We start from the raw sequence: 6000 nt of genomic DNA, 5'->3' as shown, positions 1-6000 counted from the left end.
TTCCGCGGCGTGGATACCGCAGCGCCAGGAGTAGGATGGATGTGATTTTCTTTCTGTACGTTCAGTGCTACCAAAAATTTACTTTAAAGTCATTCAGGTTCAAGAGTGGGATTAAAATTCAAAGTGAAGTAATATCAGTCATCAGATGAGCTGATGACACTGCTATAATGAGTGATGCTGAAGAGGGATTACAGAGTCTCTTGAATGGGTTGAGTAGTCTAATGACTACAGAAAATGGATTGACAGTAAACCCGAAAAGACAAAAGTAGTGATAAGTAGCAGAAATGAAAATAGCGACAAACTTAACATTATTCCTGGCCAAGAAAAGACTGCTGCTATGAAACATAGGCCTTAATTTGAGGAAAATATGTCTGGGAATGTACATTTGGCGAACAACAGTGTATGATAGTGAATTACTGACTGTGGGGAAACCCGGAATAGAAGAGAACGAAAGCGTCTGAGGTGTGGTGCTACAGAAGAATATTGAAAATCAGGTGGATTGCTAAGACAAGGAACGAGGAGGTTCTCTGTAGAATCAGCTGAGTACGCTTCATTTGGAAAACATTGACAAGTTCCCATTGACGAAGCCTCTGCCGGGTCATATGATCCCTTACGATACTCCTCATCTCGTTCTGCACAGGACGCAGTGACCCATGCTGCTACTATGGGACATTCACTTTGTTTCACTAATTTCCCCTACCGCGACATTAACTGAAATGCGTACAGTATACATGACCTGATCTTGCGGATAAATGTGTTATTCGGCATCAGTTTCTGCTATTTTATGAACGATACGAGAACATAGCAACTTTACTAAACCTTCAAAACTTAAACCATACATGATTAGATTTCTAAGTTAGCAAAGAATTACAAGGACAGCGCCTGAGAGCGGAGTTGGGGATCGGAGAACAAACTGTATGGTGATGTGGTTTAAAGTGCCTGATATCTCACCGTAAAACCGTTCATTCTGATGAACTTTCATTCACGATATGTCGACAGAATGAATTTTAACTTCAATGACAATGGCCACGAAAGCCTGCAGACTTACATAGAATGAATTTCATCTGTTAAAATAACCATAGTGCGATAAATAGAGCGATAGTTTAGGTTGTAAAGTCGCATGCTGGTACCTTGAGGTTCATGTGTTCGATCATACTTCAAAACACTTCTTTTTTAATTGCTTATTTTTCTTTATTCCTTGTGTTCATTCACTGCTGATGACAGTTGACAAACGTCTTCTCTGTGTTGGTTCCAAAGTAGATGAGAGGGAGACAAAATAAAATTGATTTCATGCAACAAACATAAATTTATTTATTGTGTTAGGAATTACAATTTACTGAAAGTCGTCACAAAAAGAACAGTATTATCAGTTGTACTCGCACCATGAACGCTTTATGAAGGCCACCTTGCCATAGCGTCAATTTTCAATAAATTTAAGTGGATACTTGCATCATGAACGTTTCAAAGCACTGCTTCCTCATTTATTAATTTTGCAGCCATAGACCAGCTTGTAAATTAAATTCAGCGCTCTTCGCTCTTATTATCGGTTACATTCACCTATGTACTTAGACGCTAACAAAAATAAAAATAAAATTTATACTACTAGCATCGAAGGCATAACCTATAGCTTATCCGTCTGACGCTATTCACACTTGGCCGTTTCAGTACTGCTGATACGGTTATGGATATAATGAACGACAGGTAAACTGAGCGCATCCGGTTATCAAGGAGGGAGCCGTTGCACGAGGGCCCACCAGTGGGAACGGCTTTCTTGAGATAGCTTGCAGCTTCAGATACAAGGGGCGATCAATAAATAACGGATCACGTGACGAAATTTTCACTCTGCAGCGGAGTGTGCGCTGATATAAAACTCCCTGGCAGATTAAAACTGTGTGCCGGGTCGAGACTCGAACTCGGGACCTTTGCCTTTCGCGGACAAGTGCTCTACCAACTGAGCTATCCAAGCACGACTCACGGCCCGTCCTCACAGCTTAATTTTCCCTCTTCAGTCCTTACATTGAATGAAGTTCCGATAGTTGGCGGCGATACACGCAGCTTTCAAATTGGCGTCTATAACGCTGGTGCGTTCCAAGCAGAGAACTGTCACTGAGTTCCTTTTGGCGGAAAACTAAGGCATCGCAGATATTCAGAGGTGCTTGTAGAATGTGTACAGAAACCTGAAAATGAACAAAATCACGGTGAGTCTTTGGCCAAGGCGTATGTCATCATCGTAACAAGGTCGCTTAACCTATCCGATCTCCTGCGCGCCGGCCGGCTGTACACAGCTGTGACTCCTGCAATGTTGGACCTCATCGTGTTTGTCACCAGAAAAATGAAAATGAACTTCTTCTTCTCCACGACAACACAAGGCCTCACACAAGTCTGTACCCCCTAAAGCAGATTGCCAAACTTCATTGGACTGTTCTTTCTCATCTACCCCGCAGCCCAGATCTCACACCTTCCAATTTCCATCTGTTTGGCTCAATGAAGATCGCACTCGGCACGAAGGAGCACGTGAATGATGACGAGGCTACTGATGCAGCAAGACGTTGGAACCGACATCGATCTCCGAGTAGTAACATACGACCCTACTAGTAAGGTGGCATAAGCCAGTCGCACTGAACCGAAATTATTTTGAAAAATAAGGTTTTGAAGCCAAAAGTGTGGGGAAATATATGATGTGTTGGAATCCTGAATAAAATCACCTGCTCTTAGTAAGAAAAAGTGTTGCGTTATTCATTGGACGCTCCTCATACATTACCATTCAGTGAGTACTGCGACCTCCATCCCTACATGCGTCGACTACTTGTGAGAAAAACTGCTCTCTATGGAATTTGTATTTTAAATTGTGTTTCAATAAACGACGACATAGTTTTAAAAACAGAAAATTGCATTAGATTTTTAAAAAAATGTGAGGTATAAGAACTGAAGTAGCCAATGGTTTATTCAGACGAAACGTGGATTCATGAATAATTTGGCGAAGTGATATCGTCCAAAAAGTATTGTCAAAAAAGAATGCGTGTCTACATTTATTGGTTGTGCTATGCAGGGGATTGGCTTAAAGATGTGCTGTGAGTGGCACCCCGCTCTCGTGTTTCCAGCCGGATGCCACAGTTAAAATAATTATGGGTTTGATACTTAAGGAAACGTCGTGGTATTTTAACCCTGCCATCCGGTTGAAACCCAAGAGCTTTTCACAAGCAGAAAATTTTGTTACCAACTGCAGGGAAATTTATAAAGAACTGCTATTATGAGTAGTAGAAAGATTGTGGCATGAGGACACTTTTGATATCAAATTAATACGCAAATTAATTAAATTGATGATTTAATTACCCCATTCCCAGATGACGTCATGTATTTTCCCCGCCCCTACCCCACCCCTCCCCCTCCCCCATCTCCCCTATTGGCGAGAATTTTTAATTTTGTAGTGAATTTCTTTGTCCAAGAGCTGTACTGACGTCCCACCCCGTCCGTCGAACGGAAATTGGCGGGAAATACAAAATGGCGGCGCCCTCTCTAGGACTTGAAACTCAGTTCTTCTGGATGGAGAGCCCAGGTGCACCCCTAACACAATTATACCACCAGAGGCGCTTCAGTTTGGCAGTAACCAATAGGAACGCAGCATCCGATCGCACCAGGGGTGTAAGGTAGGCCCATAGCTCTGCGGCCTCGTTTACAATCAGTCAGCATCATGTGCCAGCTGAGATTATCCAGTGCTGCCCAGCTGCAGCACCAGAGTAGGAAGAAGCTCTGGAAGAGTAAGCACATTTTGCTTAATGTCTGCGTTTACTGCTGTGTGCGGAAGATGAAGTCTTTGTGCTGCTGTTATCCCTTGTAATGGTTTTTCTTCTTTGCTCATTTCTGGACGCGACGTCCTCCAGCATGTCGGGGTCTCAATAGTGTGTGAAATCTTATGGGACTTAATTGCTAAGGTCATCAGTCCCCACACACTACTTAACCTAAATTTTCCTAAGGACAAACACACAGACCTATGCCCGAGGGAGGACTTGAACCTCCACCGGAACCAGCCGCACAGTTCATGACTGCAGCGCCCTAAACCGCTTGGCTAATCCCGCGCGGCCGTCGGGGTCTCCAGCAGTCACATGTTCCAGCCGTCAGGACACGCAGTAGTGGCAGCACCCTGGGATTCTGTCGCGCTTCTAGTCAGCTTGTTGGAGCAGGACAATGAGTTATTAATTGTCGGTTGAAGACACCCAGTCACCCCTGACTCGGAGAAGTCCACTGGGGGGGGGGGGGGGGGGGCTAATCAGCATTATGTTCGTTGCTGCTGGATACCATCATACATGCCATTGCAGAATATTCCGGTGATACTGCATGGACAAAATGAGAATGCAGCAGATGAAAAGAAATCAATTAAGCCATGTGCGCAACTACTGTTCACCTCAGCGTATAATTTAACCGCTAGTTATTCTAAACGTTTACGTATTGGTACAGAAGCAACTCCAGACAAAGGCTGATGTGTTGTAGTAGAGATAAAGAATGCAGCTAAAAGTACTAAACTGCGGATTACGAAGGTGGACTAGGATGAGCTGTGTTGTCCAAAAGCCTATAGCAGGCAGCAGTTGAGCGCCAAGTATCATCCGAGCCGTCCTCCTCCAGACATTTACTGTGCTGCTCTAGCTCTATCCATTACAAAAGTGTACAATGACTCTGCACTCCGTGTGAAATCAAGTGACACATAAATTTACCTATAGCACGCCACCGATACAAACTTGTTCAGTCTACAGATGGTGATATCCATTGTGTTGGAAAGACTGAACAGATGGCTGGCATGTGTTAAAGCTGTGCATAGGGACATTACAGAGTATCTATATAAGAGCAGTGTGTATGTACATGACTACGTATGGTGGGTCAATATGGCGCCAAGCCGGCCAGAGTGGCCGTGCGGTTCTGGGCGCTACAGTCTGGAGCCGCGTGACCGCTACGGTCGCAGGTTCGAATCCTGCCTCGGGAATGGATGTGTGTGATGTCCTTAGGTTAGTTAGGTTTAAGTAGTTCTAAGTTCTAGGGTACTGATGACCTCAGAAGTTAAGTCCCATAGTGCTCAGCGCCATTTATGGCGCTAATGAAAACTAATGTAATTCCAGTAAGTTTGAGGGAAATACATGCTGAATTCTGTGTTTACTAGAAGGCTTTATTTTCTATATTCTGCACTAAACTAAACTCCGTCCGAACAGGCCATGAAGATCTTACGGCACCGACCGGCCCACAGGCGTCACTGGATGCGGATAGTGAGAGGCATGTGGTCAGCACACCGCTCTCCCGGCAGCGTGTTAATTTATGAGACCGATATTCTGTACTGTTATTAAGATATAGAAAGAATATGTTGATGTAGTGCAACCTGTGTATGATTACTGAATAAAAATGTATATAACCATGTATGTATGTCTTACTTCTCATTATGTTGCAAGTACTAAAGCTATTGCTACCAGTATTTCCACTGCATCATGTAATAGCAGAAAGTTGTCATTTAACTAGATTATCTGTAAAAGCCCGTTGCGCGCCAGTGCCTGACATAGTCGGTATCATAGCAGGAGATAGTGTTCATTATTTTCTATAAGAGCCCGCTGCAGGTCAGTACCTCACGTAGTACGTATCACGGCAGTGTGGGTGAAGCATCAACACTTCGTTGTAAGTGACTGGAACGGTGACGGAGTGCAAGAAGACGAAAGACGAATCTCGTACTCTTCCAGACAAAATACATGCAATAATTGTAGGTCTATCCAACTGTGGCAAGAAAAATATTCTCATTTTGCTGCTAACACATCCTGATAGATCCCGCGTTGAGCATGTATGTGTATTTTCAAAAACACTGTTTCAGCCCAAATGCCTACTTTTACAGGAGGTATTGCAGGGTGCAGACGGTGTGACATACACGATCTTCAGCGATAGTAGTAATATCCTTTCACCGGAAAAGTAAAGCCAAATACAGCGTTCATATTAGTATGTTGCTGAGGAAAACCAAGATCAAATTCAGCA

This window comes from Schistocerca americana, chromosome 4, assembly GCF_021461395.2.
Source record: "Schistocerca americana isolate TAMUIC-IGC-003095 chromosome 4, iqSchAmer2.1, whole genome shotgun sequence".
In the NCBI taxonomy this organism is placed as follows: Eukaryota; Metazoa; Arthropoda; class Insecta; order Orthoptera; family Acrididae; genus Schistocerca; species Schistocerca americana.
This window is presented reverse-complemented; position numbering follows the sequence as displayed.